The following is a 13,301-nucleotide window of genomic DNA, read 5'->3' as shown; positions in this document are numbered from 1 at the left end:
ACGGATCTTCATCATCATCATCATCATCATCTTCATCGTTTAACTGACGAGAATCTGTTTATGAAGCAGTGACAGTGATGATCACCCACTGGTGTGAATTTTATTTCCACTGTTTAAATGTCTAAATCTCAGTAAGAGTAAATATGTCATAGATTTCTGGATGAAGAGTATCTGGTGAGTTTCAGGAGAAAATCTGTCGAACACAGTCACTAGTGGAAGTGGGACAGGCTGCAGGATTCAGTGTTAATGTGCAGTAAAACTCTGGATCAGGTCCAGACAAAAAGTCCCTGAAACGTTTAACCTTCTTTTCTTTTCCCTCCTCATCCCACTTATTCTCCCAACGTCGCCCTCACTGTGTGTTGATATTGTGTTGATATTGTGTTATTGCACTTAATTCAGTCATAAAACAGGTGACCGCCCACTCACCCCACCCACCTGGTTTGATGGACGGAGGCGGATCATCAGATGTGTGATAGAGTCATTTATGTTCAGCAGATGAAGGAGTTTGAGGTAATTAATCAACAGTGTGACTCAATAATTACTAATCTGAGGTGTCATTTATTAAAGATGTTTCCTCTGACCCTCATCACTACACTTCATCATCCTGTTGTTTCTTTACGCACATCAATTTAAAAAAGCACAGAAATAAATCTCAGGCCTTAAATCTAGTGTCGTTCCATTAATGAACCTGAAGCTCCCTCAGTGACAGAGCTGCTGCGTTCACATCACAACACATGGAAACTCACTGTGGACACGCTCGATCTGCATCCTGCACACACACGCACGCACGCACGCACACACGCACACTTAAATCAACACAGGTCTGCTGCACTCTGTTATTAGCAGCAGTATTTTATAGAGCTATTTATAGTTGCGTGAGCTGTCTGATTTGCTTCGTGTGGCGGAAAGTCAACTTGGAAATTGAAGCTAACTGGAGACATTTCAAGTGAAGCCAGGCAGACGGCTCCACTACAGCAGAGTTATACATTTTATTGGCTCGTGATCTGCTTTCTGCTGCCACGCTCCGCTGTCCTCAGCCTCTTACAGCTACACATCCATCTCCCACCCTGACATCAGCCATCAGGGCCTGGCTCTGACGCGGCTTCCGTCACAATCCTGAATATATATCTGTGCTGTGCTGTGCAGTCACCTTCCTTCGTCCTCGGTTTTAACTGGAAAAATCCGATTGTGCTGGCGCCGTCCTGTGCAGCAGTTTGCCTGGCGTGTCCCCATGTTGCAGTGGAAGAAATGCGGCTGGAATTACAGATTCGTAGGCGAGCTTAATCTCTGAGGACACCTTTGCACATGGAAACTACAGTAAAGCAGCCACAAGAAAAACAGCTCATCACACTTCCACAGTAAATATTGCAGAGGAGGCTGAATCATTGCATTCTGACAGAGAGTGAAGAGCTCAGCTGACAGAGGCCGTTTCTCTGCTCCACTGCAAAACGTTTCTCCAGGAAAATATATTTTCTATAGACGAAGGTTGAAATTCACCTGTGTTCACCTGTGTGTGTGTGGGGGGGGGGGGGGACACCTGTCAGCATGCTAACGGTCCAACCTACGAGCTCTCAGTACTCGTGGGTTGGACCAGGCCCCTTGTCGAGCTCGGCCTTCACAGCCTCGCTCCGACATCTGTGACACAAACAGCTGACAGGTGAGTTGGTGTCAGCTGACCACAGGTACGCTGTTTAAGTTCCTCTTTAACATTAGCAACGTTAATGATTCACGTTAAGCAGCCTTGTTTTTCCTGCTACAGCGCTAGTTAGCATCTACGTCCCTGTGGAGCCACTTCTACGTTCTGATTGGTTCCTGCCAAACTGCTCATCACCATGAAGTCGCCTGGACTTTTTCTGATGCCCACGCTGCTCAAGACGCGCCGCTACGAGACGCTGGCTCATGTAGAAAGGATGGCTTCCAGTCCGGTGACGTCATTCCACAAAACATCAGTGAAACTAACAAGTATCAGTGTTTTTTAAAACCAGGCTCCACCTGGTTTTTGTTTCTAACTAAAAATGTAATTTTGACTTAAATAAATAAATAAATGAAATATAAAAACCAAACTGATTGTGAAACAGAGAAAAAGCAGCAGTGAGCTCTGGGTTTCTGATGTTTACTCCTGACGACGGTGCTGGAGGGAAACTCACGACTGTTACAGATGGAAAAGGTTCAACATCTGGAGACAGATGTAATAAAAAAACTTCACGTCTGTGGTCTGATTAGATTTTGACATGTTTAAGTAAAAGTGAAATTGAACCCTGATGCTGGAACGATCCCAGGATCACATGATGATTCATCCTCTGGGAACCAGGAACAGACAGAAACCTCTGCAGTAGTTTTTACTCCTGATCAGTGGATTCAGTGACTGACCCTCGAACCTTTAAATGTTTGGAAAGTCTGAGGAGAAAACGTGAAGTGACTGAAGCTTCCAGCCTCTGACACACTCAGCTGCTCCAGGAATAGAAACCTTTTCTAACTTTGGACGTGTTTGACGTTTGAGGTGGATTTCACACTCCAGCATCTCTGCTGCTCTGTGACAGACTGGAGGGGCTCCACCGAGAGGGAGGACTCCTGCGTCACAGCGTCACTTCTGTGGCGGGAAAAGCCAAAAAGCCTCTGAGCGGCGAGCTGAGTGTGTTTGGAGCTGCGAAGAGACAAAACCACGGCGGTGGCTGGGCTCAGATCAGTCTGACTGCGGTGTTCCTCCACCATGACTCTCAGTCTGCTGTGTTATTATAGCATTATCCAATCAGCCTCGTCTGGCCCCGAGGGATTTACCCCCGTTTTCACGCAGCCCGCTCAGCTCCCCCCACATCACAGGAGGTCAGCGTGAGACGAGCTGCGGGGCTGTGATGTGGAGGCTCGGCGTGTTAATGAGACAGCCGCGCAGGTTTACGGGAACACGACTTTCCACTGCGAAGAAACGTCTCTAATGACAAGTTAGCAAAGTCCACTCGACCGCTGCAACAAGCCTTTCACGGAGAAATAAATACCTGTGGTGGAGGTTGATTTGTGGAGCTCATTAGTCAAACTACAGACAAAACCTGTTTTCTACAAATTGCCTCTCGCTGCTGGAACTGGACCAGAAAAACTCAGCAGCAGCTGAAGGTCGAGTCATTTCAGCAGCTGCATTCGCAGTAACGACAGCAGCCACTGTCGTCCTCTGTAGGAGGGTAGATCAGGCGTTTATGTTCGGGGGGGGGGGGGCACGGTGAAGGTCCCTGAACGACTCTGCCTGAAACTGAAGCCTCCACATCTATAACCCAACCTGACTTCCTGTAAACACACATGCACACACACCAACCACAATAATGGAGGCAAAACAAAGTCTCAGACACTATTTTTTATTTCCAGCACATTTCACACTCACATTGTCAGGTTGATAAAACCTCACAGTGGGGGGGGGGGGGGGTCAAAACTTTGGTCTGAAGAACAAATTGAATTCACGTCAGACCAACACATCAGAGCCTCTGACGCGAGATGAGGAAGATATGATTTGATATTTTATAGACCTCCAGCCTGTGAGCAAACAGGGAACAGATGAAGCTTTTTTGTGCTATAAATAAAACGTCAGTAGAAGAAGTGAACTTTCACTCTGACATCATCTTTTTAAGTGTTTCTGTTGTCTAATCCTAAATATAGTTTAAACCATAGTTCACTTTCATTATGTTTCTCCAACTCTCACCGCACTGTTACTGATACAGTAGAAATAAATACAGCTGTTTTAAAATGTTGGTATTGAACAATAAAGATATTTTACAATCTAACCAGTAGAAAGAAAATCATGTTCCTGCTCCCCAGATGATGAACCCTGTAGGTTAAAGTTAAAGACGCTGCAGCCTCATCCGTCTCATGTTGTAATGTTTGAACGTTACTGCACAGTTATGAAGAACTGGACAATTAACTGACATTAAAAATAAGTGTGGACACTTTCCCTCTGGTTTGAAGTGAAATGAGAACCGTCGGGATCAGTCAGGACCGTGAAGCCCACACCAGCCGTAAAAAGCTCTGAGTGACGAGCGACAAGGCCGACACTGTGGGAATGAGCTCATGTTTGTTCAGCGCTCAGCTCAGCAGCCCCCCGCTACGACTCATTTACTCCACCACAAGTAAGTCTTCAGATGATTTTATACGTAATGATCGATGAAAGGCCGTAAATAGGCTGCGAGCCCCTGCTTCTGCAGCCCAGGTGAGTACTGACAGTTCTGATTGGCTGTGACAGCTCAGGTCGCTGCAGACGGTTGTGTACTGTTGGACCGAACACGCAGCAGGTGAGTTAGACACGTGGAGGGAAACGGCTTCGTTCTCTGTGTGTTTTTATTCTTCTGTCCTCGTGATGATTAACTTTATATTATTGTGTCATATAAACATTCACGTCCAGCCTGCGAGGGATTACACACACCACACACTCATACAAAACAGATGTGGAAGGTTCAAAGCTTTCTCCAAATGATGCTGTAAACACGGATGGAAAAGATTATATAACTCTTCTTTTAGAATTTATAAATATAAAATCTATATTTGAAAATAAAGGTTTTTTTTCTAGAAAAGAATAAAGATGTAATTTTACAAGAAAAGTTTACAACAAGATCATTAAAGTTGAACTTTTATGATAATTTTGTTATTTCAAGATAGAGTAATTTTACAATGACTGTAGTAAAATGTAAGAGCAGTCTGCGCTCAAACATTAAATTGACATAAAATCAGGACTTTATTCTTATACCATTATTTTTGTTTCAAATCAAATTATCGCTACTTGAAATCAGATTTTCTTTACCTAGTATTGATCCTAATACTCCTCTTTTTTATTTTAAATGATACCAATTCGATTTCCACAAGTTTCATAAATTACTTATTAACTATTATTTAATTTAATAACCTACGAGAGACATTAAAGGCTTCTTGTATTTTTGAGTCAACCAACGTTAATAACTAGAGAAAGAATAACAGAAAATATAAAAACATAAAGTATTTGTTTAATTTTGAAGTTTCACACGTCCAGAGTGACGACGATGCGTCTGCTGGGACGTGGCTTCAGGATGAAGATTAGACTCAGGCTCAGTTTATATTGAACTAGAGTTTTTTCTCTTCAAAACAAATGAGCCGTTAGTAAATGTTGCCATTGCTATGCAGCTAACGTTAGCATTAGCAGCTGTAACTCGCCAGTGTAGAGGATTCACTCCTTCACTCACCAACAGCTGTTTCCAGAGGTGGAAACAAACACCAGTGTTAACCCGTCTCTATCGTGTCTCTGCTTAAGTTAGCATGCTAACTAGCTAGCCCCAGCCTGACTCCTCACTTCAGCCTCCTGAAGTCGTCGCTGTTCCAACCTCTGTGTTAAAGACAGCGACGGCTGAAGCTCTGCTCCGGTGCCGTTTTTCCTCAGAATGAAGAAGAATCTGCAGCTTTTATCAGTGACGGCTGTGGTATAAATCTTTAATCTGTGGTTATAATTGTCCTATAATGAGACTTCAGCTGCTGTGTTTGTTGATAGTTCATGTTGTGTTCAAAGACCAGTTTAGGTCATTTTAAAATGCAGCAGAAACACATTTGTGGGATTTATGAACAGATTTCCACATGAGGGTGGCGCTGTGGCCTCATGATCACTTCACTGTCAGCAGAGGGGTGTTTATTATTTATTGACCTTCGGCGTTTTTACGATCCCGTCGTTTGGGATCCGACAGAATGAGCCAGCTTGAGCTGGGTTCAGTCGTTAATGCAGAAATAATTGAAAACATTAAAAAAAGAACTTTTCTGGGTGACTGTTGATGAATATAAATCTGCCCGACGCCCACTGGTCTGTTCGGCATGATGGGCTGTGAACGGGACAGTAAACATGTCACACAGGGAAATACGTGTTCTCTGTGCTACATCCCAGTCTGACTGAAAACTGAAGGTCAGACATGTAAAGACCCTGAGCACAGTCACACCTGGCTCCAGGTCCCAGGATGGGAGTGTTTGACTCTAATTAAAAAATATATTTTCTATGTTTATGTCCATGTGTCTGAGTTGGTAAATATCAGTGGGTTTCTGACACTGTTGGTCCTGGTCCCTGCTCATGGAGGTGACTACAACAGAAGATCTGACTGTTGGTGTTTCCACGGTTTCAGGAACAGTTTGACACATGTTGTGGTTCAACCTGTTTAACAGAAGATTTACTGATCTGAAACTGATCTGAATGAAGAGCAAACATCAGCAGTGGGTGAAAACACACAAACCAACAGTTGGCTCCAAAAAGCAACCAACAACAACATATAAACATAGAAAATCAGGAGCACACAGCGAGTGTAATGAGTCTGACTGTTGTCAGTCAGACTCAGTCAGACTCAGTCAGACTACACTCTGGTTGTTGTGCGTTGTTCTGTTTTCAGCTGTTCGACCTGAAGCTCCAGCTGCTGTAGCTCTTGGTTCGGGTCCAGCTGTGGCGTGTTTGCTCCTGACCCTCCTCACAGTAGCCAGCGCCCTGGCCCCACAGGGGGCCGCAGGGGGGTCCCGGCCTGTTCTCTGAAGCTGGAGGCCCACACAGGCCAGACTCTCTGTTTCTGCTCCCAGCAGCCCCCACTGCTCCCTAAACCTCAGGCTTCGCCACAAATGGCCGCGGCGGCTGCCAACAAACACAGAGCAGAGAAGCCTCAGTCTGACTCCATTTGGCCTCAGCTCGCTGTAAACACCGCCTGGCTGTAACGCCGGCGGGGGCGGCAAGCCGTTTGACAAAGGCGGGATTCCACACGCCGCTAAATAAATCTGTTTTTGAGGCAGCTGTGATGTCATTGAGCTGTCTGTGGGCTCAGACGCTCTGATTGGCTGCTGGTGGCGTGGGTGGAGGCTGCTGTATCATCAGTGTAGGATGAGGCCCAGGGCAGCATGGGAGCTGCGCATGTCAACCCAGTTCTGCACATCACAACAGTCCTCCACCTCTTCTTCTTCTGCAGCCTCGTTTGGACGTTCTTCTTCTTCTGTGTTTCTCATTTAGTTGAATTATTCTCAGTCTTGATCACGTTAACTCCGCCTGTCCTCCTGAATGTCCCTGATGCTCCTTACAGTCGTGGTGATCACAGCGTTTCACGGGTGAATATCCACATGTGACAGGCGGACTATTAAAAGCAGCAGTGGGCGTTGTGTTGTGGATAATGCCTGTGGTGTCGCTCTAAACCCGGAGAGCTTCACTTGTTATGATACCAAAGTAGAAAGGAATACAGCTCTGGCTCACGTCAGAGGCCTCAGAGTAAGCCGGGGCTCACCAACACTGCCAGAGCGTCTGCCAGCTCGGCTCTGTGGTCTCACTGCAAACTCACAGTCAGATCTCAGACCAGCCGACACTGCAACACTTTCTACCACCGAGCTGAGGAACCAGACTCTCCCACCACGCCGAGACCAGAGCAGCAGAGAGAGTCGACCGTGCTGATTCATCAGGGGTCACTCGCTGCAAACCCCAGTCACTGTGTTTGTCCAGACTCTGGTCAAACACAGAAACGTTTTGAACAATCCCAAACACGTCTGACTGAGCTGGAGAGGAACCAGGGTGAAATCATGCAGAAGACATTCAGAACATTTGTCCCCAGCTCAGCTGCTGCTGGACTCCACATGACACCAGTCATTTAGTCTCGGTCCACATTTAGTCCACAACAGTTCACCAGACAAACTGAAGTCTGTGGATTCAGACCCAGAAAGTTTTCACTGTTAAAGCTGCACAGTTTAACTTCTGCGGTTTATCTGAAGTGTTGATCTCCATCACAAGATATATTCATGAACCAAAAACCATCTCAGTGTAGTTTTACATCTCCTCTCTCAGGCTTCTCTCCTGAGTTCAGCCAATCAGAAGAGAGGATCTGAGCCTCTCTTCTGATTGGCTGACTGTTTTCTGATTGATCCAATAAAAATATATCAGATTTCAGGTAAACACTCAGAGAAACCAAATCCTGCAAGGTTGGATGGTGAGTCCAGGTGGGCGGGGCTTGGGGCATGGCTGAGGGTGGTGACTGCTTTGTTGTGACATCACAAAGTTCCAGAAGTCCTGACAGCTGGTTTTAAGGCTCAGTGTCTGAATACAGGCTGTGTGCATTTCTCTGTGGACTGAGGCTTTGATACTTTCACAGTATTAATATAGAACCTAGACCTGATCTTTGATCAAAGAGAGAATATATTGATTTCAAAATTTTAAAACACCGTAAAAGTGTAAAATCTGGGAGCTTTAAATCTTATGATGGATCTTTTACAACATGCTCAGGTCACAGCAGCACGTTAATGAATGTTCAGCTGTCCACAAACTTGTGGCCATGTTGTGTATGAATACAGTCTGATGTTTTTTGATTGACAGAAACGGTTCAGATCAGCTGAAGAACGTCCAGCAGGAGTCGAGTGAGTTTGTGAACTGTCCCTTTAAAGATAAATCACCACCCAGCGTCTCCGTGGAGTCCTGGCAGCAGAGCCAACCTTTATTACCCCTGAAGGGCAGTTTGTTGTGTAAACTGTGTGAGTTTGTCATTAAAATCTAATAGTTTGTTCTTGTTGCGAGAACACAGTGTTACATCTGGATCTCTACCCACGTTTCACAGCTATTTGTGCTGAAAATATCATCAGCCTGTTTTCATAATCCTCCTCTGATTTGTAGTCTCAACTGTTTATTCCTGATTTATTGCATCTTTTACTTTTCAGCCAGAATAACAAAGCTTCAGCCTGGCCATCATGACTCCTCCATTTCATGACTGCCTGGGGGAGGAGGTGCCCCCAGGGGGAGGGGTGTACACACAGGGCCCAGGACTCACGTCCATCACATGTGATGTGGACCTCAGAGGAGCTCTGACCTTGAAAACATCTGAAATGTTGGACCATGGTTTAGGTTTCAGTTACTGTCTGAAGTTCTGCATCTAAACCCTGCAGCTCACAGCCGACCATCGACGCCAAGAATTCATTGTCAGAGTTCATTTGAACATTGATATTTTGTCAGTTTACGTTGTTCAGTTATGAAAATCCAACGTCACCTAAACGTCTCGTGCCAATGACGTCTCGACAACACTGGCGTTGTGAGCGCGGCGTCTGCTGAACATCTTAACGTCCGTCCATCGTCAGAGTCCAACGACTTCCTGACGCTGCTGCTGAAGTTTAACACTGAGTTTACACTTGTTATTTTTCCTCTGTCATATGTTCACAGGTAAATATTTCTGCTGTGTATTTTGACTGAGCAGCCGACCTCTGAAACTGTGATGCATTCAATGACTGTTGTTGTTAGAGGGAAAGTGGAGAACATGAACACTGAGGAAGATGAAGGTGAAAACAACAATCATCAGTTATTCTGAGATAAAACATCAGCACATTTTTACACCAGCAGAACCTCATAAAGCCTGAAGTTGATTTGTAGTAAAAGACTAATTGTACTTGAAGCCTGTTACAGGCTGCAGACTCCAGGTTCCTCAGAATGATTCAGCAGTTTGGACTCAATCCTCCCAGTTTAACATCAAGCTTCAGTCTAAATTCCTCACAGAGAAGAAGTTTGTCAAACTGCCCGCGAGAGTTTCAGCAGCATCTGGACCCCCCACACCTCAGCTGGAGGAGGGGCTGCTAGGAAATCTGCCAGCTGGAGGAAACAGCAGCCTCTCAGGAGGTCTGAGAGACGAGGAGCAGCCAGAGGAGGTAGAGGAGGAGACAGAGGAGGCAGAGGAGGAGACGGAGGAGGCAGAGGAGGAGACGGAGGAGGTAGAGGAGGAGACAGAGGAGGCCAAAACACCACCGTCCTCACCTGTCTTGTCCTCACCTGTCCTGTCTTCACCTGTCCTATCCTCACCTCACCTGTCCTGTCTTCACCTGTCCTCACCTGTCCTGTCCCCACCTGTCCTGTCCTCACCTGTCCTCACCTGTGGTTTTGTAACAGGTCTGGATTCAGAAGTGTGTCGACAAGACCAAGAGCAGAGAATAAAGTTTCCTTGTTGGACGGAATCCTGAGACAGAGGGAGGTCGGCCTGCAGAGAACAGAGCTGTGGAGTCTCTGAGCTGCAGGAGCTGCGTTTACATTCACGTGTAAAATGTACAATTTGAAACTGAATCAAGGAAATTTGAAAAAACTGAAATGTGATGTTTATTTGTTCCATGAAGAATTTTTTCTGATTATTCAACAAAGTATTTCACCAAACTGAAATGAAAACAATGGGAAAAAAATTGCTTCTATTTTGTGCAAAACTGTGATGGAAACATGGTTAATGTTTGAAAAAACGTGTTAGATGCACAAATGGAAGATTTGTGTGTGTGTGTGTGTGTGTGTGTGTGTGTGTGTGTGTGTGTGTATGCGTGTGTATTTGTGTGTGTGCGTGTATGCGTGTGTTCATTTGTGTGTGTGCGTGTGTGTGTATGCGTGTGTGTGTGTGTGTGTATGCGTGTGTGTGTGTGTGTACTGTATGCATGTGTATTTGTGTGTGTGTGTGTGTGTGTGTGTGTGTGTGTGTGTTTGTTCCGGCTTCATGAAAACTCAACTTAAAATGTGGTCGACAGATTTGGGCGGAAAGTTTGTCTGTTTTGAAAGAGGACACCTCCTGTACATGGTGTGTGTGTGTGTGTGTGTAGTGTGTGCTTTGAACACAGGGAGGAGTGTGTGATCAGTATCAGTGGTGACATCACTGCGTCTTGATGTTGTGTTTGTGTTCAGACTGTTTACATCTCTGCAGACACACCGTCACTCTGGGTGTTCGTCTCTGTGCGATGATCCTGGGTGGTGCATTTGTTGTGTGGTGTTGGGGGTTGTTCAGTGATGGTAACTGGGGGGGGCGGGGGGGCAGCAGAGTGAAGGGACAGCACAGCGTCTCCACCCGCTGACGCCTCAGTGAGATGACGTCATGTTTGACATGTTGGTTCCATGATGCAGCTCGTTCATCATCAGCCGTCGTGTCTTCTGATCCACAAACCAACATCGATTCCCCAGGAGCGATCGGCCCTGTTTAACCCTTCAGAGGCAACAAACAGCTCAGACAGCTCTCAGGGAGTCGAACACACAGGACACCGACCCCCAACATTGTTATATACGGCCATGATGTTTCTAAGGCAGATGGTTTTATTAATAACTGTTTCCATCGACCTGCTGAACGTGCAGTTTGAAACTGTGAACTAAAAAACGAGTCATGGAAACGTGAATTTAAAAAAAAAACTGTATATGTCAACATGAGGTGGTTTTTCAGACTGTTGACAAAGCATTTAAGTCACATGACCTGATGTAACTAGTCACATGACATCCAGAAACATTGCAGACTCCAGAAAATATACAAGGTTTGCACCAGACGCCATCGTCAGCTTCGAGACGTGATCTGAGGGATGTCTCACTCTGTTGAAACTACAGAATCACTCCGTCCACTCCGACTGTCTGGTGGAGTGGAGCATCTCCGCTCACACATGATCTTTGAGGACAGACAGAAACAGACGATGTTCATGTTGTCAGTGTCAGCTGATGTGAGCTGCAGCCTGAAGGATGCTGGGAGTTGTTGTCCAGACGGTCAGGCGGGATAATGCTGGAGCTGCAGAACTGCAGCTGCCCCCCAGGACAAACTCAGCTCTGCCACCACCTGCTCCATCACGCAGGGCTGTGCAGATGTGGTCACAACGGAGGAGCTCCTCAGGTGACCTGCTGTCAGAGCGAAGTGGAGGTCAGGATCCAGATCAGCTGCTCTGTGAACATTTTATTTGACAAGCTCTCAGCTCCTTTCTGTGCAGAGTTTTCTTTGTGTCGTCTGTGAGCCTTGGTTGGGTTTGAACTCTTGTCTGCTGGATGGTGGGCATGTTGGGATTGGCTCTGACGGCGCTTAGATGGGTGTGGGTCCAAAAAAAAAAAAAAAAAAAAAAGGAAAAGGAAAACTAAGCGCTCTGAACACTGACATTTATAAAGATTGTTTGCAGGTTGTAGAGTTGGTGTAGTCTGCAGGGAGGCCAGAACACTCCCCCCGTCTGAGCAGGGTCCTGCTTTAAAGAGAGAGAAGGATGTTTTACAGGATTTCATTCACTTTCATGTAAAAACTATCTGTCGTCAGCCTCCCTGAGCCGAGAGCTTTAAAAAGCTCCGTACGTCATGAAATCAGAGTCAACTGTGCTGCTGCCGTGACCTTGTTCTTCTGAATGGAGACAAGCAGAGACATATTTCCTCAGGATGGCAACAAGCTGTTGTTCAGAGCTGCTTTTTTTCCTCCGTTAACTAACAACTTGGTTAAATGTCACGTCGTATTAAAAGCTCCTTGATCTCCTCCTCCACAATAATGCATACCAGAGTTCTGGAAACATCTCAAGGCTGCCCCTCGGTCCTGGCAGCGAGTGCTAATGACGCTGCGTGAGTGTCTGAGCTGTTTTCACTGCACACACACACACATTCCTGAAAATGAGGCTAATACACACTGCAGCCACTCTGTCTAATGTTTAAATTGCTTATCTTTAAAGGAGCCACAGACCACACGTTTTCCTGCTCTCAACACTTCACATCGTCAGTGAATGATGTTACTATTGATCTGCAGCCAGTCAGCCTGCTTTCTGTCTGCCACACACACACACACACACAGGCCATTTCTAGCAACTGATGAAATACATTCTTTGATTATTTTTATCTGTTCTTCTGCCTCCATCTCTCTGTTTCTCACCATCAGAAACAAAACCACCTTGAAACATCTTTAAAATGATTTAAAGGTGCAGTACGCGATTCTAGTCTAACACACTTTTTATCAAACTCAGTGGTTCAGCTGTACGTTCTCGGACCGACAGCTCCAGCCAATCAACACCAGGAGGCGTTGGTGCTTGTGCACAGGACAAAGGAAAGAAGAGGAGACGAGGGGAGGTGGGGCAGGGGGAGACGGTAAACTGACACATGCTACATGCTAACGTGCTGAACTCAGAACACTGAGGTAGAAATGTAAGAGCGAGGAGCCGTGTTAGCATTAGTGAGTCCAGGACGCATGAAGACGATGTTTTCTCTGTTTCTGTATGACAGGTGGAGAACATGAGCTAGTCTGCAGCTGCACGTTAGCTTAGCATCAGCAGCTGTAGCCACAGTTCACTGTCTCGTTCTTTGCGTCATAATATTTATCTGTACAACATGTGAACGGTTTCATAGCTATGAAGACGTAAAAGCACAAGTTTGATTGGACAGTGGATTTATTCTCTCAGATGGATAATTAGAAATGCTATGCTAGGTACAAGAATGAGCAGTATAGCTAATGAACGGATAAATGATGAATGAAAATGTAATACAATTTGAATAATAATAATACATTCTGAATTAAGTGATTTAAAAAAATAGATGACAAAACATAAAAATAAAATACAAAATAAATAAAAATTTC

The 13,301-nt window shown here is 45.5% G+C and overlaps 1 long non-coding RNA gene across 1 annotated transcript; it reads left to right on the top strand.

Annotated features, from left to right (window-relative positions):
• Positions 1-3,615: 3,615 nt before the first annotated feature.
• LOC139635232 (uncharacterized) lies at positions 3,616-10,265 on the top strand. The gene is made up of 3 exons (XR_011694145.1): positions 3,616-4,271; positions 8,318-8,472; positions 8,656-10,265. It is a non-coding gene; the product is annotated as an uncharacterized lncRNA (long non-coding RNA).
• The last annotated feature ends 3,036 nt before the right edge of the window (positions 10,266-13,301 follow it).

The sequence above is a fragment of the Trachinotus anak genome, unplaced genomic scaffold (assembly GCF_046630095.1).
Source record: "Trachinotus anak isolate AG129_WGS33_773 ecotype Australia unplaced genomic scaffold, CSIRO_AGI_Tana_v1 ptg000018l, whole genome shotgun sequence".
NCBI lineage: Eukaryota > Metazoa > Chordata > Actinopteri > Carangiformes > Carangidae > Trachinotus > Trachinotus anak.
This window is presented reverse-complemented; position numbering and strand designations above follow the sequence as displayed.